We start from the raw sequence: 23809 nt of genomic DNA on the forward strand, positions 1-23809 counted from the left end.
GGCGGGGCCGCACGCAGCGGCGTCTCCAAGGCGGGGGGCGCGAGGCAGGGGGCGGGGCGGCCCCGGCGCCGGCCAATCAGCGCCGCTATCACATCCATGCAAATACGAGCACAATGGAGCGAGCCCATCACTCGCCCCTGCAAGCAAGCTTGAAATGGGCTTCTGTCTGAGCGGCAGCCAGGCTGACCAATGACTCTGTGTTTTGGGCCGGCGAAGCCCAATGGCATGGCAGGGAAGGCGGGCCCGAGTCGGGTTAGGGTGTCCTTGCAGGGTGTCTGAGCTAAACTTCACCAAATAATAGCTGTTTGTATTTTGGCTGCTGCAGGAGCCATTTTAGGTAAGTTCTTCTCTTAACTTTTTATTTTCCTCCCCGGCCTCGGCGGGTCGGTCTTGTCCGCGGGTCCCCGGCCCCGCACCGCCGGCCGGGCTGCGGTGCCCCTATGAATGAAGCCAGGATGAGGGGATGCGGCGGTGCCGAGGCCCGGCCGGGCCGGGGTCCGAGCGGGGCCGGCGGCGGGCGGCCTGGCGGAGGGCAGGCGGCGGCCTGAGGCCTGAGGCGAGGGGCCGGCCTCCGCCGCGCTCCGCTCCGCCTCGCGCTCAGGCCGGGCGGCTGTCCTTGGGAGTGCGCCGCTGCGGGCCGCGCGGAGGGTTGGGGGTCCGGGCAGCCCCCGGCCCCGGGCCAGGCGTGCGGGGGCGGGGCGTGCGGAGGGCTCCCCCTTCCCTCCCGCCTCCCCGGGGCCCGGCCGAGGAGAGACCCCCGGCCGCGCAGCGGCGGGGCGGGGGTGACCGCTATTCCCGCCGCCGCCCCCGCGGAGAAGTTGCACTATTGGCGTCCTGCGTCTTTTTGCAGGGGTGGAGGAGGGTGGGCTGGTGCCAGGCTGCTGCTCCGGGAGGGGGCGGGGGCCCCGGCGCGTCCTCCGAGCGCGCACCCCCTCCGCCCCCTTCTTACGCACTAGCGCGCACTCGCCCTGAGAATTGGAACCCTGGAGATGTCCAGCAACCCCGCAGCCAAGTTTTGTGCATTATTAGATTGCATGTTTGAGCCTTAAAAAACAAAAACAAAAACGGAATCTGTCCCCTTCAGGGTATTTATTTCCTTCGCTGTTGAGAAGTAACGGAGTCTGTTCCCAAATTTTCGGAGACTTGCCTGTCAGATGTGCAGAGGGTTGGCAGCTACTTGGTTTTTAAAAAGACGCTGTTAGGAAATCCCCTCACTAGTGAGATAATTGAAATTTGAGTTTGTTTGCAGCTTGTTTTATTTGATCCAATTAAAAATGCATAAGCAGACTCGTATTTGTGTACCTAAAGTGTTCCTAGTTCCAGTTATGATTGATGTGACTGTGGTTTCGGTAGTGTATGATCTAATAAGGCAGTATAATTCAATTTTGAACCTGTAGGCCCGTGATCTCCAAATTAGGGTTTATGGACCATTAGTAGTCCGGCCAAGGTTTCTAGTGAATCCTTGGCATCTCCAGGCATCTTTGGGACTGTGTGTGCACCTTATTCTCCACACTGCTCATTTCTGGTGTAGCAGATCCATGAACGGAGAAAATACCCATTTAAAATTTTTTACAATTTTTAGAGTGTCTGCAGTATCGCCTGAGATTCGACTATTGTTTCTCAAATGGCTTATAGGAATACCATCCCGGTAGGCTCCAAATTTCGACGTACTTTAAGGGGATATGCTTGTGACCCCTGGAAGAGTCCAGACAAGGGCCACTCTGCTGTGTTCCCAGGGCTAATTATGAGCTATCTTTCTTACTGGGGATTTGTACCCATCGACTGTGCATGGCACAGGAGAATCTGTTGGTATTACAAATTGGAAGATCAGGTTGGCAACCTCAGGGAGATAGTTCTTCTAAACTTTGTGGCTCTCTGGGAATAGAGAGAAGGTTTGAGATCCATGTGTGATAAAATGATTAGGCGTGAAATGTCAAGTAAAAGGGTTTATGCCAACCAGAACAGGTGGTTTCATATAAGCAATGCATGACTGTAACAAAAGGCCTGGGAAAATGTGGAGTTGTAAAAAGGTTAATTTTGGACTTCTTTTCCGTCCCAGGGCAGATTTCCTAGATGAATTATGATGAATTATTTAAACTTTTTTCTTGATTAATGGGCTATTAAAAGCTAACCTTTACAATTCCCCCCCACCTTTTTTTTTTTTTTTTTTTTTTTTTAGCTAACTCTCCCTTATAGTAGTAACCAGACTATGATACTGTTCTTGCTGTAGTGTGGCCATGGGCAAAGTAAATCTAGATCTGTTGTGAAATTAGCTGTGTCTCATCGCAGTATTACAGTCTGCCTGGAGTCTCATCTTTTATACTGCAGTTATTTTTTTGCTTTTTACATTTAGCTCTTCTGTTATAGCACTGCAAAGTCTTGGAATATGATCACTTTTCCCACAACTTTTTAATGTTCTATAGCTTTCTAATTATTTTTATAATTTATTATTAGTATAGTCCGTAGTTCTCTGAACTCATCAGTGTATTACTTCAGGCAAATCACGGGAGAAATTGAATGGCCAGTTGAAAGTGAAGTGGGAGGCCACAAGTAACGTTACTACATTTCTGGAAGATCCTTTGGCAGTTCGTTTTTTGTATTTATTGATTTACTTTTCTCATAACTATTTCAAATACCAAAGAAAATCTGAAGCAGAATCTTATCTCTTTAGAAACTACATCTCATTTGTGAGTTTTGCTATTATATTACAGAAAACCTATCAGAAACAACAGGCCCTTGGGCTACTGTGTCTTGGGGATCTCTGATTTAGAGAAGTTTCGAAGACGTTTTTCAGATTTCTTGGATGGATATATGGCTTGGGGCAGAGGCTCTGAGGCCAGCGGGGGCAGGGCAGGGTGGGTGTCGGGAGGGTGGAGCCAGAAAGCAGCTGGAGATGTGATAAGAGGCAGGGACTTCATTCAGAGTGCTGCAGAGGCCAAGCAAGGAACGGCTTGTCCAACTGGCTTTCTAGAAAGATCCCTTGGCTGCTGGGGAGGGGTGGACCATGGTGGCCAGAGGGCAGGAGCGAGCCGAGGGAGAGTGACCAGTGGTCGGGCAAGATGTTGGTGGCCTGGACGGGAGGGGCCGCAGTGGTGAGAAATGGGCAGACTGGGGGTGTCCTGGCTTGGGGGACCCTGGAGAGGAGCAGGGCCGGCAGAAGGACGTGCTGTGTGTGAGGTGCTGATGGGACATCACTACAAATGCTGCCTCCCAAGTTACTGTCCCCAGAGGCGACCACGTGGTGACCAGCGGGGGCAAGAGTGCAGCTTAAACTCCTCAGAATCAGAGCTCTGGCCACCTTCCTCCTCTTCCTTCTGAGCCCCCAGCCTTGTCTGCCCCTCGTCCAGCCCTGTGACCGCCGACCCCCCCCCCCCCCCTTCTTGACGTTGGCCTTCCCTGACCTCACCAGCTTTTCCATTTCTCCTAAATGCTGCCCTGGGGGTCAGGAAAATGCCCCAAGCAGAGTTTGTGGTTATGTCTTCCTGTGTTAAACCATGAGGAAAAAGGGTTCCACAACCTCAGGCTTGATTCTTACTGCAGGTGCCTATGTTTTTCAACTTTCATGGGAAGACTTTGTAATAACCAAGTGGAGTCACACATGGATTCATGTTCTGAACCTTTTGAACCGGTTTTAGGATTTAAGGATTCTGCCAGCATAAATATCTTTGATATGTGACAATGACAGTATCTAGGACAATGACAGTATCTAAATCAACTGAGGAGAGTATGTTCTCACCCTGTTCTCTCGTCCCTCCAGTATAGCAAGGTTTGGAATCTTTTTTTTTTAAGTTGTCCAACAATACCATTTTATTTCATGTACATAAGCTCAGGCGCCAGCAGGATGAAAAATAAATAAAACTTTGGGTAATAACTGATAACAACTACTTTTAAGAGAAAACATACCTCCATTAGTGAGTTTCTTGAAAATTTTCTTTTAATTAAAGTATAGTTGATTCACTATGATGTGTTAGTTTCAGGTGTACAGCAAAATTATTCAGTTATATATACATATATATATTTCAGATTCTTATTCATTATAGGTTATTACAAGATATTGAATATAGTTCCATGTGCTATGCAGTAGGTCCTTGTTTATTTTATATATACTAGTGTGTGTCTGTTAATCTCAAACTCCTAATTTATCCCTCTCCCCCGAAATCGTTTTATTTTTAAAAATTATTTAGTATTTTTCTTTATGCTTCCATCCTTCATACAAAGCTTTAGTCTAATTCAGGCGAAAAGCTACAGTGGATTCCACGGGACTGCCTGCATTCCCCTGTACCAGGTTATTACTATATTGAAAACTCTTTGAAATACATAGAATATAGCTAGAGCTTAGATATCTGTTCCCTAGAGAACATTTTTGTTTGCAGTAGAATATAACACACTTGTGAGGGAAGCAAAAAAACTAGCATTGAATGAATGAATACCTGGTCTGTGTCCAGCACTTAGCCAGGTGCTGGGACTACAGGGATGAGAAAAAATATCGCTGTTTTCTTAGCCACTCCATGAGCTCCATGGTCTTCAGCTCAAAGAAATGAAGTAACTTGTTCAAGGCCACAAAGCTGGTTCAGGTTAGAGTCAGAATTTGAACCCACGTCATCTCGATCCAAAGCACATATTCTTTTCACCACCAGCACTCTCTAAAGAGTTCTTAAAAAGCTGGGGTGTGCTGTCATGCTTTCGTGGTATGGTACTAGATTAACTAGCACACTTTGCGTGAGTTCTGTACACCCGTCCATTTTTACTTCTCCATTTCGAGAATTTGTCACTGAAGAGGCAAGTTGGAATACAGTGAGGGCACCCGGCCCCCCCTTGTCTCCATGGTGTAGGAGAGGTCTTTCTAGGGCACTTAGGAGTTCACAGTTAGCCTAGTACAGTAATAACCATGAAGTGCAGAGAGAGAATGCAGTCAGTTTTTCCTTGCCAAAATGTTCTTCTCTTTAGTTCATTTTGTGGAGGCTTTTGTGGAGGCTCATGAGAAATTCTGTTACTTCCATAAAAGTCTTGAAGGTAGTAAACCGGAGTTATTTTAAAATATCCACCTCTTTTCCAATTTCTGAACCAGATTATTTGCATAAAATCCAGAGAAAAATGTTTAGTTTTGCTTGTGGTACCTGTATTAGTTGGTTTTTCTAGTTTGTAATAGTGATTCCTTACATTCTCCTACTTTCATTCTTTGTGTCATTTGCCATCGAGACTGTTAGGATCTTTGATAATATATGACATTAAGAGCTGATTTTTTTTTTTTTTTTTTTTTGGTCTGTGTTGGGTCTTAGTTTCTGTGCGAGGTCTTTCTCTAGTTGCGGCGAGCGGGGACCACTCTTCATCGCGGTGCGCAGGCCTCTCTTGTTGCGGAGCACAGGCTCCAGACGCGCAGGCTCAGTAGTCGTGGCTCACGGGCCTAGTTGCTCCGCGGCGTGTGGGATCTTACCAGACCAGGGCTCAAACCCGTGTCCCCTGCATTGGCAGGCAGATTCTCAACCACTGCGCCCCCAGGGAAGCCCCAATAGCTCATATTTTGAGGAGTTTTTAAAAATTGATGAACCGTTTTCTTTATCGTAATAACGAAGGACTTAAAATTTTTAGCAAAGAAAAAGAACTTAACATACTGAGACAGTGTTTGAAAATTTCAGGAAAACTGGGAAGCAGAATTTTAAGATAACTTCAGGAAATGAATCCAAACACTTACAAAGTGATGGGTGCATGTTTGAATTTTGTGAAAGAGTGAAGGGAGATTTCTTTTTCTTTTTTTTTTTTTGGCGTGGCGGCATGCTGGCGCTTAGTTCCCCACCAGAGATCGAACCCGTGCCCCCTACAATAGAAGCGTTGAGTCTTAACCACTGGAACACCAGGGAATTCCCAAGGGAGATTTCTGTTTGTCTACTTTTTTACTCCTTTATAAAAGATTCTTGTAGGGAGTTTTCACTGATCTAATTTTATGGATCAAATATATTATCAGTAAAATTTCAATATATTTTGAATTTTCTTGTACAACTGTGTGATCAAGGCATTTTATTTTTGGAATATCTATATTTTTAAATTCTAAAATTGTCTTTCTGTAAAAGGTCAAGCTTCAGGTTAAATGAAGGTCTAGCTATTGTAACACTGACCTTTGGTTCCTACCTATTTAGATTGATGCTTTTTATCCTGGGATCCATGGACACCAAGGGAGTCTTTAGCTCATCTGTGAACTGCTCAAAATAGTATGCAAAATATTGTTTGTGTGTGCATGTTTATGGGAAGCCAGTCCATCGTTTCTTATGATTCTTAAAGGGATTTGTGGTCGCCCCCCGCTCCCACCTTCTCCTCTCCCCCATCTCTTCCCACCTGCATGTAAAAATAATATTAAGGGTCATTGATTTAGGTCCTTACAAAACAGTTGTTTTGTTTGAGCAAAATCTTTTTGCCCAGAGGCTGACTTCTTTGGGCCTTTTTTGCCCTTTAGCAGTTCCTGCAGTCTCAGTCTGGATCAGTTGGCCTAGGCTTGGGGAAGTCCTTCTGCATCCTTCAGTGTGACATCCAGGCAAGGGTTGCCCCCACATGCTTCCCTACCTTGTTGTTACACATGGGAAGCTGTTCCATGCCTTTGCCCATGCAGCCTGATAGAGTGAAGGTTGGAGCAGGTGACAAGACAGTCTTAGAGGGTCCTGGGCCTCTCCGTCTCAGCCATCTGCCTCTGCAGATGGGACTGGAGGGGGTGGCCATGGCAGGAGCTCCTCATATTATCTTGCTTTGGATTCTACTTCTTACTCATTCTGTTAGTGCTTCATTCGAGATGTTAGGAGGAAAAGGGTTTTCTTTCTGACACTGTAAGCAGAACAGTTAAAAAGATGGGGCTTCCCTGGTGGTACAGTGGTTGGGAATCTGCCTGCCAGTGCGGGGGACGCGGGTCTGAGCCTGTGCTCTGGAGCCTGTGAGCCACAGATACTGAAGCCCGCGCGCCCGTGCTCCGCAGCAGGGGAGGCCACCGCAGTGAGAAGCCCGCGCACCACCGGAATGAGGAGTGGCCCCCACTCGCCGCAGCTGGGGAGGGCCCGCTGTGCAGCAGCGAGGCTCCAACGCAGCCAAAAATAAGTAAAGAAATAAATTTATTTTAAAAAATGGTTAAAACAGTACATTAAAAAAAACAAATCTCCCCCCATTTTTATATTCCCCAGGTGTTATATGAGATATATACCTTGTAACTTTTAATGTTGTTAATTTTAAGTGGTAATTTTTCTTGAAATAATGTCTAGTTGAGCATGTAACCTTATTTTATACAGAACATGCATATATGTGGAGTTCTGTTAAACCAGATATTACTATAGGAAAAAGGATCACATATTAAAGTTCTCAGAGCCTTATTTTATAATTTATTTAAGTAATAGTCAAACAAACTGGTAAAACAAAACTGTAGAGCAATAAGAAAATTCTTAAGAGTAGTCTCTAGGAAGTGGCCGACCTGAAGTTATCCTGGAGATTTTCTCACAGAAGTCCATCTGTTGGGCTAGACCAGAAGTTGAGTAGAAGAAAAATCAGTTTGTTTGGTTTGGTATATGGATTGAGGAAAACACCTAAGCTTTAGATAGTTTGCTGAAGGACATTGAGTCCTAAAAGGGGATTCTGTTTGATGTGTTCCTTCCCTAAGTATACAAGAGTAAAGAAACGTACCTGGACTGTTCATTTTGGGTTTGGGGAAACCATCAGTATTCATAAGAAATCCTTTTAAGGATTGTGTCTGGAAAGGTAGGTCCAGATCGTCCATTTTATTTACTGAAAGAAATTTTCTGTGATTTAACGCAGAGACTCTATTAATGTTCATTGTGTATCTTGGCTTACCAACTTTTGCAGTGTTAGCAGTCTAAATTCAACCTTGAGTTAGCATGAAAAAGTCAAGCCATCATCTTTGTTGACCATGTGACAGATTTGGATCACATAAATGATGACCTGTCAGGTTGTTTCTTTGAGCAGACCCTGTATATTATTGTTTTAAGGGACTGGGCAGGGGGGAGGTTTCTGCTTAATGGAAATAACATTTTTGCCTTGAGTTGTAAAAATACCTTGAGGAAATGGTAGAGAATAATGAAAGAGATCATTAATGACCAGCTCCAAAAAGATTATCGTAAAAAAAAAGTTCTTCTAGATCAGGGCTACTCACACTTAGTCTGGATCTGTGCAGGTCTGTGAACTGTTTGTTACCTGTCTGTGATGAGGTAAGTTCAGAACTTGAGAGAAGGTATTTAGCTGCTTTTACTACATTTTTTAGAAAAACGATTTGTCTGTTGAATCTGATAATTTAAAAAGTATAAGTTTATGGTATAGTCCTTGTTTAAAATATTTTTTCCTGATAATTAACTTTTCTAGTATTTTATAAAAGTATTGGTCAATGGTGGATAGGAAAAAACAAAAGCTGGTCCTTTACCATAGAGAGGACTACTCAAGATGATAGGCAGTATCAGTATCATCTTGGAGCTTGTTAGAAATGCAGGTTTTGGGCTCCATTCCAGACCACATAAATAAACTACCCGGGGTGGAGACCCAGTAGTGTGTGTTAATGACAAACTATCCTGATGATTTTGTGTACCTTTAAATTTGAGAAACATTGTTCTAGATCATCATTGTCCAGTAGAACTCTGTGCTATGATGTAAAATGTCCTATATCTATGCAGGACTTCAAGTCACATGTGGCTTTTGAAGTGCCTAAAAGGTGGCTAGTATGACTGAGGAACAGAATTTAAATTTTTATTTAATATCCGTGAATTTAAGTTTAAATAGCTACATATGGCTAGTGGCTCTGGCATTTGACAGCACAACTCTAGACCCTTTAAAACCCCTGCCCTCGCCCCCCCGCCCCCTGCTTTGTGGGGAAAATAGTGGACTTTTTTTTTCTTTTCACTTAGAAAGGAGAATACAATATGAGACAAGACTGTCCTTTAGGCTAAAATGAGACTAAACAAATCATATAATAAAGTTTAGCACTATTTTTTCCATTTATGCTTACCTATTTATTTTTATCTAAAAGTTGATTTGATATTAAGAAAATAATAGGATCAGAAAATAAATTTAGATCTGTGTCCTGTAAGGTGTTGCAAATACCAAGGTAGCTGTTCCAGCGAGGCCTTATGACCCTTCATGGCTGTGACTAACATGCATGTCTTTCAGCATGACTGCTGAAGCTTTTTTCTTTCATATAAAGATTTAACACAGGCAGCTTTTAAGTGTAATACTTAATTCTCAGTATAAAACGCTGGTTAGGGGCTTCCCTGGTGGCGCAGTGGTTGAGAGTCTGCCTGCCAATGCAGGGGACACGGGTTCGAGCCCTGGTCTGGGAAGATCCCACATGCCACGGAGCAACTGAGCCCGTGAGCCACAATTACTGAGCCTGCGCGTCTGGAGCCTGTGCTCCGCAACAAGAGAGGCCGCGACAGTGAGAGGCCCGCGCACCGCAATGAAGAGTGGCCCCCACTTGCCGCAACTAGAGAAAGCCCTCGCACAGAAACGAGGACCCAACACAGCCATAAATAAATAAAAAAAAAATAAATAAATAAATAAAAAACCCAAAAAAACCACATAATTTAAAAAAAAAAACCAAAAAACGCTGGTTATTGAGGGTTCTCATTACTTTAGACTAGTTAATGGAGATTTTTTCCTATGTAAAGTATTTCTGGTTTACCAGCTTACTTAGAGGATGGTTTTTCAGTTTATAAAGGTGTAATCTTTGTTTTTAATAATATTCACCAAAGCCCCCTTGAAGGATTGAGCCTTATCCTCTGTCCTCTTCCAATATATTTAAAAATTGAATTGTTAAAAGAAAGGATTTCTTTCACTCATTCAGGGCTGTATATCCTTCCCTGCCTCCAGCCCCATCTACTTGTACTTCAAATTTTAAGCTCATTAAAATCACGGATAGCATTGATTCTAATACATTGATTAATATCCATTGTAGAACTGGAAATTATTTTGTGATTGACAAGTGGAAGGAAATATGGCTATAGAAGTAAATGAAGATCCACATGTAGAATTATAGCTTTTTAGAATGCTGTCTAGACATAATAAAATGGATCTTTCTAAACATAGTGTAATTTTATTAAATTTATTTGCCAGGTTTTAAGTTTTCAAGCAGGAGATTTTTAGTCATTTAGCAGTGACTCTTGAAGCATGAGAGACAGTAAGGAGTGTCCCCATATGCTTTATACACTCACAGATGTTAGAATCAGAAGGCTTCTTAAAGATCATAAATAGGGCTGCAGGAAGAGCAAAATTACTGATGCAGCAGTGTCTCTTGCTTTGTTTATGGCATGAATTAATGTTGTATTGTTTTCCATTGGTGTTCATTAAAAAGCAGCACTGTTTTCCCTTTAATTCTGTTGTAGGGGACAGTCTTATACTCTCAGAGTGAGTTAATGTATGTGGTAGGTTGTATGGGCAGGGGCTACTGTTTAACTGAGACACAAGTATCACTGATTGGGAGAGCTTAACATTTTGTAACATGCAGCTTTGAGCTCTTTTGTTTGACTTTCTCCAAAGGATTTCAAGTTCTTGATCTCTAGGCACATATTTGGATTACTGCTTTGGGGTCTTAAGGAATTGGAAAACCCAGTCTGTTGGAATTGAGACCTGGTAGTTGACAGATCCCAAGTCTTGAAGTTTTGGAGGCTCTTTGCTTCAGGTTTGTTCCTATCACCTTCACTGATTTGCAGAGCTTCGGCTGGAATGTGGTATGAGATGTTACTAAAAGACTGATTCCATAAACCATGCTCAAATACCAGACTCTTTATTTACACATACAGTCATACACTGTCCACCCTTATCTGCTCTTCCTGCGACATTTCATGCTAGCAGGGCTCTCCCCGGGTGCTCCTGACTTTTCTTCCGTTGTTCACTCTTGAACTAAGCTCTGTTGCTACCATCATAGCTGTGGTTGTGGCAGTTATTTCTAGTTTAAGATTAAAGTGTTGTCAAGTCTTACATGATTCAGCATCTTAACTAGATTCTGCTAAACCAGAGCTTCTTTCTGGTTTCTCAGGATTGCAGAAGAGTAGAGTTGGAAGGGATTTCAGAGGCCATCTAGTCAATATTGTCATCTTATGGATGATGGAACAGAGTAACTAGTTGTGTCCTAGTCAAAAATTTTGGTAGGTCATAGAACTGGTTTATGGTCAAGTAAGGATTAGAATTCAACTCTCATTTCACTAAATAAGACTCTTTCCCTAACTCTGATGCTTAGGGTCCTAAAAACCCACACAGGAGGATTTCACTTAAGAACTTACAGGGGGAGTAGGGGAAGGAGTGCTCTGAGATTAGAAGTGAATTTGTGAAAGGCTGCATAATATTTTCATATATTCTCCAAAATAAAATAAAGGTATTGTCACTGAAATTTTACATGTCTTAAAGGAGTCAGAATAAGTGGTACTATTTTGGTAACTCTTGTTTATTACTTTTTGCTTACTAGAAACTTTTTGGCACGTCCCTCCATCATATCATGGTGAGATACTTATAAATTCACCTTTGCTTTATTGCAAATAACGTGCATGAGAGGTTGTTTTCACATCTGCATGTTCATTCAGCTTTATGCCTTAGAGTTATTAGAATAAGTTTTTCCCAGAGCCCTCAATAATCATGATAATAATAACAGCAGCTGCCAGTCATTGGGTGCTTACTGTGTGCCAGGTGTGGTCTGAGCTTCTTTCGTGGTGTGGTGGTGGTTAGGGATGTGCGTCGATATTCTTCTCTTTCTTTTGGGTACATGGTAGGATTGCACTTCTCCATTGCCTTGAAGTTGAGCATGGCTGTGTGACTTGCTTTGGATACTGAAATTTGACTGGAAGTCATGTGAGACACTTCTAGGCAGATACCTTTTTTTTTTTTTCTGAAAAAAATCTGCAGTAGTTACGTGTTGTAAGCAAGCAAGCCCATGCTTTAAACCACTGAGTTTTTTAAACAGGAATTTTAACTGCAGCATAACCAATCCCATCCTGATGAATATACATGGATTATTCTCCTTGATCCTCGTGGCTAAGTGCTGATATTAGCCCATTTTACAGTTGAGGAAACAGGCAAAGGAGTTACTTGTCTGTAATTTCAGAGCTAGTAACCTAGGCAGTTTGAGCCCTACATTCTTAAGCAGTACGGTTTGCTGCCATTCTCTGTGCTGTGCCATCTCAGTACCAACTGCATCTAGAATATGGGCTCTGTCCATGATAACTTCATGCCAGAGCTTCTGTTTACCTCTCTGTTCCATTCCTTCTTACAGATGCTCCTGCAGTTTTAGGTCCAAGGCTGACTATCTCTTAACAGCATTTATCCTTCCCAGTGTTGTGCTGCACACCCTCCATTCCTTTTCTGTCATCTGTTCTCTACTTTTACTGCCTTCTGGAATTCCATCTTTCACGTGATGAGGATAGTTCCTTGCTGTAAATATCCTCGCATCTCTAATGTTTTCCAATAAAATTTCTCAGAAGGTCACATTTAGCTTTATGAATAGGAGGCTGCCTAGCGTTCGTAAGGCACTCCAGCATAGTGGTTAAGTGCATGGATTCTCTAACCAGACCACTGGGTTTGAATCCTAGCTCTGCCACTCACTGGCTGTGTGACCCTCTCCATGCCTCAGTTTCCTCATCTGTAAAATGGAGATACCTGTCCCATATGGTTTTGTTGAGGATTAAATGAGTTAATTTATGTTATGCCTTGGAACAATACCTCACACACTGAAAGCATGACTTAAGTGTTAGATATTACAATTTCAAAGAATCGGGTATCACAGGCCAAGATGAATGGAGGTAAATCATTACTGATTTTAACCTTTCTGAGGTTAATATTAAGATGTCAAAGGTTTGGGACTTCCCTGGTGGCGCAGTGGTTAAGACTCCGTGCTCCCAATGCAGGGGGCCCAGGTTCCCTGCAGGCTCCCTGGTCAGGGAGCTAGATTCCACATGCATGCCGCAACTAAGAGTTCGCATGCCACAACTAAGGAGCCCGCGAGCCACAACTGAGGAGCCCACCTGCTGCAACTAAGGAGCCCACCTGCTGCAACTAAGGACCCGGCGAGCCGCAACTAAGGAGTCCGTGAGCCGCAACTAAGACCCAGGGCAACTGAAAAAAGAAAAAAGATATCAAAGGTTTAATACCACCTTTAATTTTTCCTTTTATTCAGTGGGAATTACTGAGCAACTCTATAAGGCACGATGCTCTGGGGGGAAAATGACCTAGAGCTTGCCCTTGAAGAATTTACAGGGGCGATAAGATATATATATACATAAATACCTGTACACAGAGAATTGTGCTATTATGAAGTAACCCATAAAAAGTGTCCAAGATGAGAAAGATAAAGGGCTTTGGAAGTTCAGAAAGGGGAGGGATGGGGAGTCAGAGAAGGCTTTGAGTCAGACTGGGCATTTATTTGGGTCGGAAGGATATGCAGGATTTGGATATGTGGAGACTGGGTGAGGTAGGGAGCCAATCTCTGCGTGAAAGGAAAGATCAGATCAGAGGCCATAATAAATATGTTCTTTCATCCATTCAGCAAATATGTGTTGAACATTTACTTTGTGCCCAGCACTGATGTAAACCCTGGGGATGCAGCAGTAAACAAAACCAAGTTCCTGCTCTTCGGGACCTTATGTTCTAGTGGTTATTTGAATATGCAGAACTGTAATGTATCAAGTGGTGGTAAGGACTAGGAAGAAAAATAAAGCAGGATAAGAAGACAGAAAATAGATTTAAATAACTAAGAAAAGCATGATTAATTTCTAAAATTTTTTTAAATTAAAAAAAAATTTTTTTAAGGTTATCTCTTGAAGAAACCCAAGGCAGAGCCGAATGGCTTTTCTTGTGCGATGGGCCATATCTCTGCTGTTTTCCATGCTCCTAGTTCTCTGCCCGTTGTTTTCTGGCCTATCTAAATATTTTCCTTCCTTTGAGATTGAGAATAAGTCCCAGTGTCTTCATGGGGCCTTCCCCCTCTGTATGTGCCAGAAGCACCCTCTTTCCCCTCTATACTTCTGAAGTCAGGCTTTGCCTATGTAACTGACTTGGCATTTCATATTGAACTGCCTTTGTCTTTTCTCGTACTGTTACTCGTTTATTCCACAAGTATGTGATGCCCGTTCATTTAGTAAACAATTATCGAACTTTCATTTTGTTTCAGCCATTACTGGGCACTAGGAACTTGAAGATAGATGCACTTGGTCTCTGCCCTCGAGGAATGCACAGTCTATTAGAAGAGACAGGGACTTCCCTGGTGGCGCAGTGGTTAAGAATCCACCTGCCAATGCAGGGGACACGGGTTCGAGCCCTGGTCCCGGAAGATCCCACATGCCGCAAAGCAACTAAGCCCGTGTGCCACAACTACTGAGCCTGTGCTCTAGAGCCCACAAGCCACAACAGCTAAGCCCGTGTGCCACAACTACTGAAGCCCACGTGCCCTAGAGCAGGGGTCCTCAAGGCCTGTTAGGAACTGGGCTGCACAGCAGGAGGTGAGCGACGGGCAAGCAAGCGAAGTTTCATCTGCCGCTCCCCATCACTCGCATTACTGCCTGAACCATCCCCCTGCCCCCCCCCCCCAGTTTTGTCTTCCATGAAACCGGTCCCTGGTGCCAAAAATGTTGGGGACCGCTGCCCTAGAGCCCATGCGCTGCAACTACTGAAGCTCACGCGCTCTGAGGCCTGTGTGCTGCAACTACTGAGCCTGCGTGCTGCAGCTGCTGAAGCCCGCGCACCTAGAGCCCGTGCTCCTCAACAAGAGAAGCCACCGCGATGAGAAGCCTGCGCACCGCAACGAAGAGTAGCTCCCGCTCTCCACAACCAGGGGAAGCCCCACACCGCAACGAAGACCAAATGCGGCCAAAAATTAAAAAAAAAAAAAAAAAAAGAGAAATGTAAACTGCTACTACAAACATCATAATAAATGTCAAATTAGAGCCATGTCCAAAGTTTTGTTAGAAGGCAAGAAGAGGAAGCAACCGTCTACCCAGGGGAGTTGATGAAGGCTTTTGAAGGGAAGGAACTTTTAAATTGGTTCTTGAAAATTGATTTGGAGTTTAATAATCAGAGACTGGGATTGGTGTCTGATTTGAAAAGCTCTTTATGCATAGGAAGTGTCCTGCAAGGGAACAGAGGCAAATGGTTAGTTCATTGTGGGTGGAGTTGGGTGCGTAGTAGGGCTGGAGGAGTAGGTTGGAGGTGTCGAAAGGCTTTGGAGATCGTGGTAAGGAGTTTAGATTTGTGTTGGCGATGAGGAATCGTCAGAGGTTTTAATGCAGCAGAGTAGGTTGTATTCTACCCTTCGTAGCAGCGATTGGTTTAGAACAGTGACGCTCAAACTTTGCTGCGTATTGGAATCACTTGGAAAGTTTGAAATAAATGCCAGTGCCCAGGCTGCATACAGGAAAGTCAGATTCTCTAGAAGAGACACCCAGGCATTGGATTTTTGATAATTTCTCAGGTGATTCCAGTGTGCATCCAAGTTTAAGTACCAGTGGTTTGGAGAGGCTTGACAACCGGTTAATGAATGAGGAGGCCATTGCAGTGGCCTGGCTAGGAGATAAGTCTTTGAATTGAAGCATTGGGAGCAGAGATAAGGGAAGACAGAGTCAACCGTTATTATTGTTCTTCAGTTTGCTGTATGTCTTCTCCAATAAAGTTGTGGCCCCTTGGGTGCAAGGTCCAGTCTTTGTACTTTGAATTCTTCATAGAGGTCTGTGGGTGGTAAGTTCTCAATAAATATTTGCCTTGATTAAAGTCAGTTTTCTTTTGTTCAAGTACCCATAGTTGAGCTCTTAGGGCATTTTTATTTCATTTGTTTCTTTCCTTTTTGTTATTAAATAGAAATTCCTTTAGGGATGAGAGTGGATGGAGATGAAACTTTTTGGTCAGTTTTACTTCCTTGTAATTCTGATTAAAGATTTAGAAAGTTAAAATCCAGTGATTAAAGCAGTGTCTTCATATGGACTTGGTTTATCTGTACTGTCTCTCATTAGCCCGGATAATTAAGTTGGCCTTTAGTTCTTGGCATTTGTGTAAAACCCAGTAGTGTTAATATACCCTTTAAAATAAAGAATCTAGATAGAGTACCTAGATTCTTAAAGTATTCTTAAGGTTTACCTTCCACAACATGTGAAGGGTAAACCTCAAAAATAATACCCAGATTCTGTTAATCTATGTAGTAACTCAGGATGTGGTATAGAAACTGACTTGGTTTGTGCCCTTGAAATAATTTCTCTTTGCCAAATAAATTTATTTATGCATGGGGATAGTATTTTAAAATGCTGTGAAGCATTTTTGTGTCAACTTTTCATTGTGTATTCTAATGGAGGGGAGTTAGAACATAACAGAAATTAAGAACTTTTAAAATATTTGACAGGATTTATACCCCCCTGCCATTTTGTATTTTAAAAAATGTCAAATCTACAGAAAGTTAATGAGAATTGTACCATAACACCATCTCACCTTTACCTAGATTCACCAATGATTAATGTTTTGCCAAATTTGCTTTATGTCTTTTTTCCTGTCTATATATATATAGTTCTTTTTAAAACAATATCCTTTGAGAGTTCCTTGCAGACACTGTGACACTTCACCCCTAAATACTTTTGTTTCTTTATTCTGAGAGAAAGAGTACATAACTATAATAAAGTCGTGTCACTCGGGATACTTGACATAAAACGAACATGTAGTGCATATTTAAATCTTACCCTTCACTTGTTCTCTAGCTTTTTTATTTTTCCTGATCTAGTATTCAGTCAAGGATCATGTGTTGTATTAAGTTGTCATGTGTCCTTTCCTTTCAGTATGGATTAGTGTGATCTGGTAGTCACAGGGTTTCATGAATAGGAATGAAAACCCCCTTTCAAGCATGCTGTGGCCCAGCTTCCATGTTTACCTCCTTCCATGCCCCCCACCACTGGCTGGGAGTTGCCCTTCTTAGACTGATGGCAAAGTTCTAAAGTAGAACCTAGCACCCAGTGCAGACCTGCTTGTACACATCTTCCTGATGCTTGGGGAGGCTTTGTCCTAATAAGCAAGGAGTTACTGTCCATTTTAGGATTAAAGCCATTCAGGTTGCCTAGGTACCTGATTAAGAGAATGTGGTAGCGTTGACCTACTGTATAGCACAGGGAACAATATTCAATATCTTGTAATAACCTATAATGGAAAAGAATCTGGAAAAGAATACACACACACACACACACACATATATATATAACTGAATTGCTTTGCTATACACGTGAAACTAACACAAAATTGTAAATTAACTATACTTCAATTTAAAAAATGGTTAAAAAAATAAAGAGAGAATGTGGTAGTGTTGATGAGACTTTGGGAAAAGATTTTCATAGTTGTCTCTAAATCACCTGAAACATTAGGAGTTAGGAGTTGTCTTCTGAGGACATTTCTTGAGGACCACTGATTGTTATGATCTTGTCTCTATATATTTCGTGGGGCTTTAATTTTTTTTTTAGCTATTAAGAACCTCCCTACCCCACCCCCACCTTTAAATATTCTAGTGGTCGTGTCCTTTTCCTCCTTTACCCTTCTTGCTTTACACTCCGTCCTAGGTAGACTTCTTTCTTGCTTCAGCTCTGGATGACCCTAAAATCTTTTGTTTCCATCCCCATTCTCTTCTGAGCTCCAAACCCTCATTTCCAACCACATACTCTGCAGCTTCACCTATGTGTTCCACATACAAAACTGAACTTGGTATCTTTCTCTGTAAACCTGAGCCCTGGTTTGAATAATTGGGTGGGCGGTGAGAATGAGATGGTATTTGACCAGGACTCTAGGAACACTAGGCTCATGTCCCTTACCAGCTCCTGCCCTCCCTAACGCTTACCCCTCCCTCCTCTCCCCCCCCTCCCCCCCCCCCCACTTCCTGGGAAATAGGCCAACCAAAGGCAAGGCTTTGCTAACAAGACCATTTCTGTCTGAATGTGGAGTCTTGGAAGTTAGGTTTTATGAAATGTTTCTCAACATTTTTTTTTCATTATCACTCCCTTTAAGGAGCCTTTTTACTTTTATTAAAAAAAAAATTTTTTTTAATGTCTATTTTTTTTAACACATTTATTGGAGTATAATTGCTTTACAATGTTGTGTTAGTATCTGCTATATAACAAAGTGAATCAGCTATATGTATACATATATCCCCATATCCCCTCCCTCTTGCATCTCACTCCCACCCTCCCTATCCCACCCCTCTAGGTGGTCACAGAGCACTGAGCTGATCTCCCTGTGCTATGCAGCTGCTTCCCACTAGCTATCTATTTTACATTTGGTGGTGTATATACGTCCATGCCACTCTCTCACTTCGTCCCAGCTTACCCTTCCCTCTCCCCATGTCCTCAAGTCCATTCTCTACGTCTGCCTCTTTATTCCTGTCCTGCCTCTAGGTTCATTAGAATCTTTTTTTTTTTTAACATTCCATATATATGTGTTAGCATACGATATTTGTTTTTCTCTTTCTGACTTAACGTCACTCTGTATGACAGACTGTAGGTCCATCCACATCACTACAAATAACTACAAATAAGAAATTTCATTTCTTTTTATGGCTGAGTAATATTCCATTGTATATATGTACCACATCTTCTTTATCCATTCGTCTGTCGATGGGCATTTAGGTTGCTTCCATGACCTGGCTATTGTAAATAGTGCTGCAGTGAACATTGTGGTACATGACTCTTTTTGAATTATGGTTTTGTCTGGGTATATGCCCAGTAGTGGGATTGCTGGGTCATATGGTAATTCTGTTTTTAGTTTTTTAAGGAACCTCCATACTGTTCTCCATAGTGGCTGTATCAATTTACATTCCCACCAACAGTGCAAGAGGGTTCCCTTTTCTCCACACCCTCTCCAGCATTTGTTGTTTGTAGATTTTCAGATGTTGCCCATTCTAACTGGTGTGAGGTGACACCTCATTGTAGTTTTGATTTGCATTTCTCTAATAATCAGTGATGTTGAGCAGCTTTTCATGTGCTTCTGGGCCATCTGTATGTCTTCTTCAGAGAAATGTCTATATAGGTCTTCTGCCTATTTTTGGATTGGGTTGTTTGTTTTTTTAATATTGAGCTGCATGAGCTGTTTATATATTTTGGAGATTAATCCTTTGTTGATTCGTTTGCAGATATTTTCTCCCATTCTGAGGGTTGTCTTTTCATCTTGTTTGTAGTTTGCTTTGCAAAAGCTTTTAAGTTTCATTAGGTCCCATTTGTTTATTTTTGTTTTTATTTCCATTACTCTAGGATGTGGATCAAAAAATATCTTGCTGTGATTTATGACAAAGAGCGTTCTTCCTATGTTTTCCTCTGAGAGTTTTATAGTGTCCGGTCTTCCATTTAGGTCTCTAATCCATTTTGAGTTTATTTTTGTGTCTGGTGTTAGGGAGTGTTCTAATTTCATTCTTTTACATGTAGCTGTCCAGTTTTCCCAGCACCACTAATTGAAGAGACTGTCTTTTCTCCATTGTATATCCTTGCCTCCTTTGTCATAGATTAGTTGACCATAGGTGCGTGGGTTTATCTCTGGGCTTTCTATCCTGTTGCATTGATCTATATTTCTGTTTTTGTGCCAGTACCATATTGACTTGATTACTGTAGCTTTGTGGTATAGTCTGAATTCAGGGAGTCTGATTCCTCCAGCTCCGTTTTTTTTCCCTCAAGACCTCTTTGGCTATGTGGGGTCTTTTGTGTCTCCATACAAATTTTAAGATATTTTTGTTCTAGTTCTGTAAAAAAATGCCATTGGTAATTTGATAGGGATTGCATTGAATCTGTAAATTGCTTTTGGTAGTATAGTCATTTTCAAAGTATTGATTCTTCCAATCCAAGAACATGGTATATCTCTCCATCTGTTGGTATCATCTTTAATTTTTTTCATCAGTGTCTTATAGTTTTCTGCATGCAGGTCTTTTGTCTCCCTAGATAGGTTTATTCCTAGGTATTTTATTCTTTTTGTTGCAGTGGTAAATGGGAGTGTTTCCTTAATTTCTCTTTCAGATTTTTCATCATTAGTGTATAGGAATGCAAGAGATTTCTGTGCATTAATTTTGTATCCTGCAACTTTACCAAATTCATTGATTAGCTCTAGTAGTTTTCTGGTGGCGTCTTTAGGATTCTCTATGTATAGTATCATGTCGTCTGCAAACAGTGACAATTTTACTTCTTTTCCAATTTGTATTCCTTTTATTTCTTTTTCTTTTCTGATTGCCGTGGCTAGGACTTCCAAAAGTCTGTTGAATAATAGTGATGAGAGTGGACATCCTTGTCTTGTTCCTCATCTTAGAGGAAATGCTTTCAGTTTTTCACCATTGAGAATGATGTTTGCTGTGGGTTTGTCATATATGGCCTTTATTATGTTGAGGTAGGTTCCCTCTATGCCCACTTTCTGGAGAGTTTTTATCATAAATGCGTGTTGAATTTTGTCAAAAGCTTTTTCTGCATCTATTGAGATGATCATATGGTTTTTCTTTTTCAATTTGTTAATGTGGTGTATCACATTGATTGATTTGCATATACTGAAGAATCCTTGCATCCCTGGTATAAATCCCACTTGATCATGGTGTATGATCCTTTTAATGTGTTCTTGGATTCTGTTTGCTAGTATTTTGTTGAGGATTTTTACATCTATATTCATGAGTGACATTGGTCTGTAATTTTCTTTATTTGTAGTATCTTTGTCTGGTTTTGGTATCAGGGTGATGGTGGCCTCATAGAATGAGTTTGGGAGTGTTCCTTCCTCTGCAATTTTTTGGAAGAGTTTGAGAAGGATGGGTGTTAGCTCTTCTCTAAATGTTTGATAGAATTTACCTGTGAAGCCATCTGGTCCTGGACTTTTGTTTGTTGGAAGATTTTTAATCAGAGTTTCAATTTCATTACTTGTGATTGGTCTGTTCATATTTTCTGTTTCTTCCTGGTTCAGTCTTGGAAGGTTATACCTTTCTAAGAATTTGTCCATTTCTTCCAGGTTGTCCATTTTATTGGCGTAGAGTTGCTTGTAGTAGTCTCTTAGGATGCTTTGTATTTCTGCAGGGTCTGTTGTAACATCTCCATGTTCATTTCTAATTTTATTGATTTGAGTCCTCTCCCTCGTTTTCTTGATGAGTCTGGCTAATGGTTTGTCAATTTTGTTTATCTTCTCAAAGAACCAGCTTTTAGTTTTATTGATCTTTGCTGTTTTTGCTGTTGTTTTTTTGTTTCTATTTCATTTATTTCTGCTCTGATCTTTATGATTTCTTTCTTTGTACTAATTTTGGGTTTTGTTTTTTCTTCTTTCTCTAGTACCTTTAGGTGTAAAGTTAGATTGTTTATTTGAGATGTTTGTTGTTTCTTGAGGTAGGATTGTATTGCTATAAACTTCCCTCTTAGAACTGCTTTTGCTGCATCCCATAAGTTTTGGATTGTCGTGTTTTCATTGTCATTTGTCTCTAGGTATTTTTTGATTTCCTCTTTGATTTCTTCAGTGATCTCTTGGTTATTTAGTAACATATTGTTTAGCCTCCATGTGTTTCATGTGTTTGTGATTTTTACGTTGTTTTCCCCGTAATTGATTTCTAATCTCATAGCGTTGTGGTCAGAAAAGATGCTTGCTATGATTTCAATTTTCTTAAATTTACTGAGGCTTGATTTGTGACCCAAGATGTGATCTATCCTGGAGAATGTTCCATGTGCTCTTGAGAAGAAGGTGTAATCTGCTGTTTTTGGATGGAATGTCCTATAAATATCAATTAAATCTATCTGGTCTATTGTGTCATTTAAAGCTTGTGTTTCCTTATTAATTTTCTGTTTGGATGATGTGTCTATTGGTGTAAGTGAAGTGTTAAATTCCCCCACTATTATTCAGTTACTGTCGATTTCCTCTTTTATAGCTGTTAGCAGTTGCTTTATTTATTAAGGTGCTCCTATGTTGGGTGCATATATATTTATAATTGTTATATCTTCCTCTTGGATTGATCCCTTGATCATTATGTAGTGTCCTTCCTTGTCTGTTGTAACATTCTTTATTTTAAAGTCTGTTTTATCTGATATGAGTACTGCTACTCCAGCTTTCTTTTGATTTCCATTTGCATGGAATATCTTTTTCCATCCCCTCACTTTCAGTCTGTATGTGTCCCTAGGTCTGAAGTGGGTCTCTTATAGACAGCATATATATGGGTCTTGTTTTTGTATCCCTTCAGCAAGCCTGTGTCTTTTGGTTGGAGCATTTAATTCATTCACGTTTAAGGTAATTATCGATACGTATGTTCCTATTACCATTTTCTTAATTGTTTTGGGTTTGTTTTTGTAGGTCCTTTTCTTCTCTTGTGTTTCCCACTTAGAGAAGTTCCTTTAGCATTTGTTGTAGAGCTGGTTTGGTGGTGCTGAATTCTCGTAGCTTTTGCTTGTCTGTAAAGCTTTTGATTTCTCCATCCAGTCTGAATGAGATCCTTGCCGGGTAGAGTAATCTTGGTTGTAGGTCCTTCCCTTTCATCACTTTAAATATGTCATGCCACTGTTTTCTGGCTTGTAGAGTTTTCTGCTGAGAAATCAGCTGTTAACCTTATGGGAGTTCTCTTGTATGTTATTTGTCATTTTTCCCTTGCTGCTTTCAGTAATTTTTTTTTGTCTTTAATTTTTGCCAATTTAATTACTACAGGTCTCGGCATGTTTCTCCTTGGGTTTATCCTGTATGGGACTCTCTGCACTTCCTGGGCTTGGGTGGCTATTTCCTTTTCCATGTTAGGGAAGTTTTCGACTATAATCTCTTCAAATGTTTTCTCGGGTCCTTTCTCTCTTCTTCTGGGACCCCTATAATGTGAGTGTTGTTGCGATTAATGTTGTCCCAGAGGTCTCTTAGGCTGTCTTCATTTCTTTTCATTCTTTTTTCTTTATTCTGTTATGCAGCAGTGAATTCCACCATTCTGTCTTCCAGGTCACTTATCCGTTCTTCTGCCTCAGTTATTCTGCTATTGATTCCTTGTAGTGTATTTTTTATTTCAGTTATTGTATTGTTTATCTCTGTTTGTTTGTTCTTTAATTCTTCTAGGTCTTTGTTAAACATTTCTTGCATCTTCTCGATCTTTGCCTCCATTCTTTTTCCGAAGTCCTGGATCATCTTCACTACCATTATTCTGAATTCTTTTTCTGGAACGTTGCCTATCTCCACTTCATTTATTTGTTTTTCTGGGGTTTTATCTTGTTCCTTCATCTGGTACATAGCCCTCTGCCTTTTCATCTTGTCTCTCTTTCTGTGAATGTGGTTTTTGTTCCACAGGCTGCAGGATTGTAGTTCTTCTTGCTTCTGCTGTCTGCCGTCTGGTGGATAAGGCTACGTAAGAGGCTTTTGCAAGTTTCCTGATGGGAGGGACTGGTGGTGGGCAGAGCTCAGTAAAACTTTAATCAGCTTGTCTGCTGATGGGTGGGGCTGGGTTCCCTCCCTGCTGGTTGTTTAGCCTGAGGCGACCCAACAATGGAGCCTACCCGGCTCTTTGGTGGGGCTAATGGTGGACTCTGGGAGGGCTCACTCCAAGGAGTACTTCCCTGAACTCCTGCTGCCAGTGTCCTTGTCCTCACGGTGTGACACAGCCACCCCCCACCTCTCCAGGAGACCCTCTAACACTAGCAGGTAGGTCTGGTTCAGTTTCCTACGGGGTCACTGCTCCTTCCCCTGGGTCCCGATGGGCACACTGCTTTGTGTGTGCCCTCCAAGAGTGGAGTCTGTTTCCCCCAGTCCTGTTGAAGTCCTGCAGTCAAATCGCGCTAGCCTTCAAAGTCTGATTCTCTAGGAATTCCTCCTCCCATTGCCGGACCCCCAGGTTGGGAAGCCTGATGTGGGGCTCAGAACCTTCACTCCAGTGGAT

At 41.8% G+C, this 23809-nt stretch overlaps 1 protein-coding gene across 2 annotated transcripts in view; it reads left to right on the forward strand.

Annotated features, from left to right (window-relative positions):
* Nucleotides 1–256: 256 nt before the first annotated feature.
* CHD6 (chromodomain helicase DNA binding protein 6) overlaps nt 257–23809 on the forward strand; it is a 208893-nt gene continuing 185340 nt past the window's right edge. Inside the window, exon 1 of one of the 2 annotated variants that reach the window (XM_059898585.1) lies at nt 257–337. The gene's annotated coding sequence lies outside the window, so the exon portion shown is untranslated. Of the gene's footprint in view, nt 338–11445; nt 11468–23809 lie in introns of those variants that run through there. The other variant, XM_059898587.1, reaches the window with a different exon arrangement.

Source organism: Balaenoptera ricei, chromosome 15 (assembly GCF_028023285.1).
Source record: "Balaenoptera ricei isolate mBalRic1 chromosome 15, mBalRic1.hap2, whole genome shotgun sequence".
NCBI classification, from domain to species: Eukaryota; Metazoa; Chordata; class Mammalia; order Artiodactyla; family Balaenopteridae; genus Balaenoptera; species Balaenoptera ricei.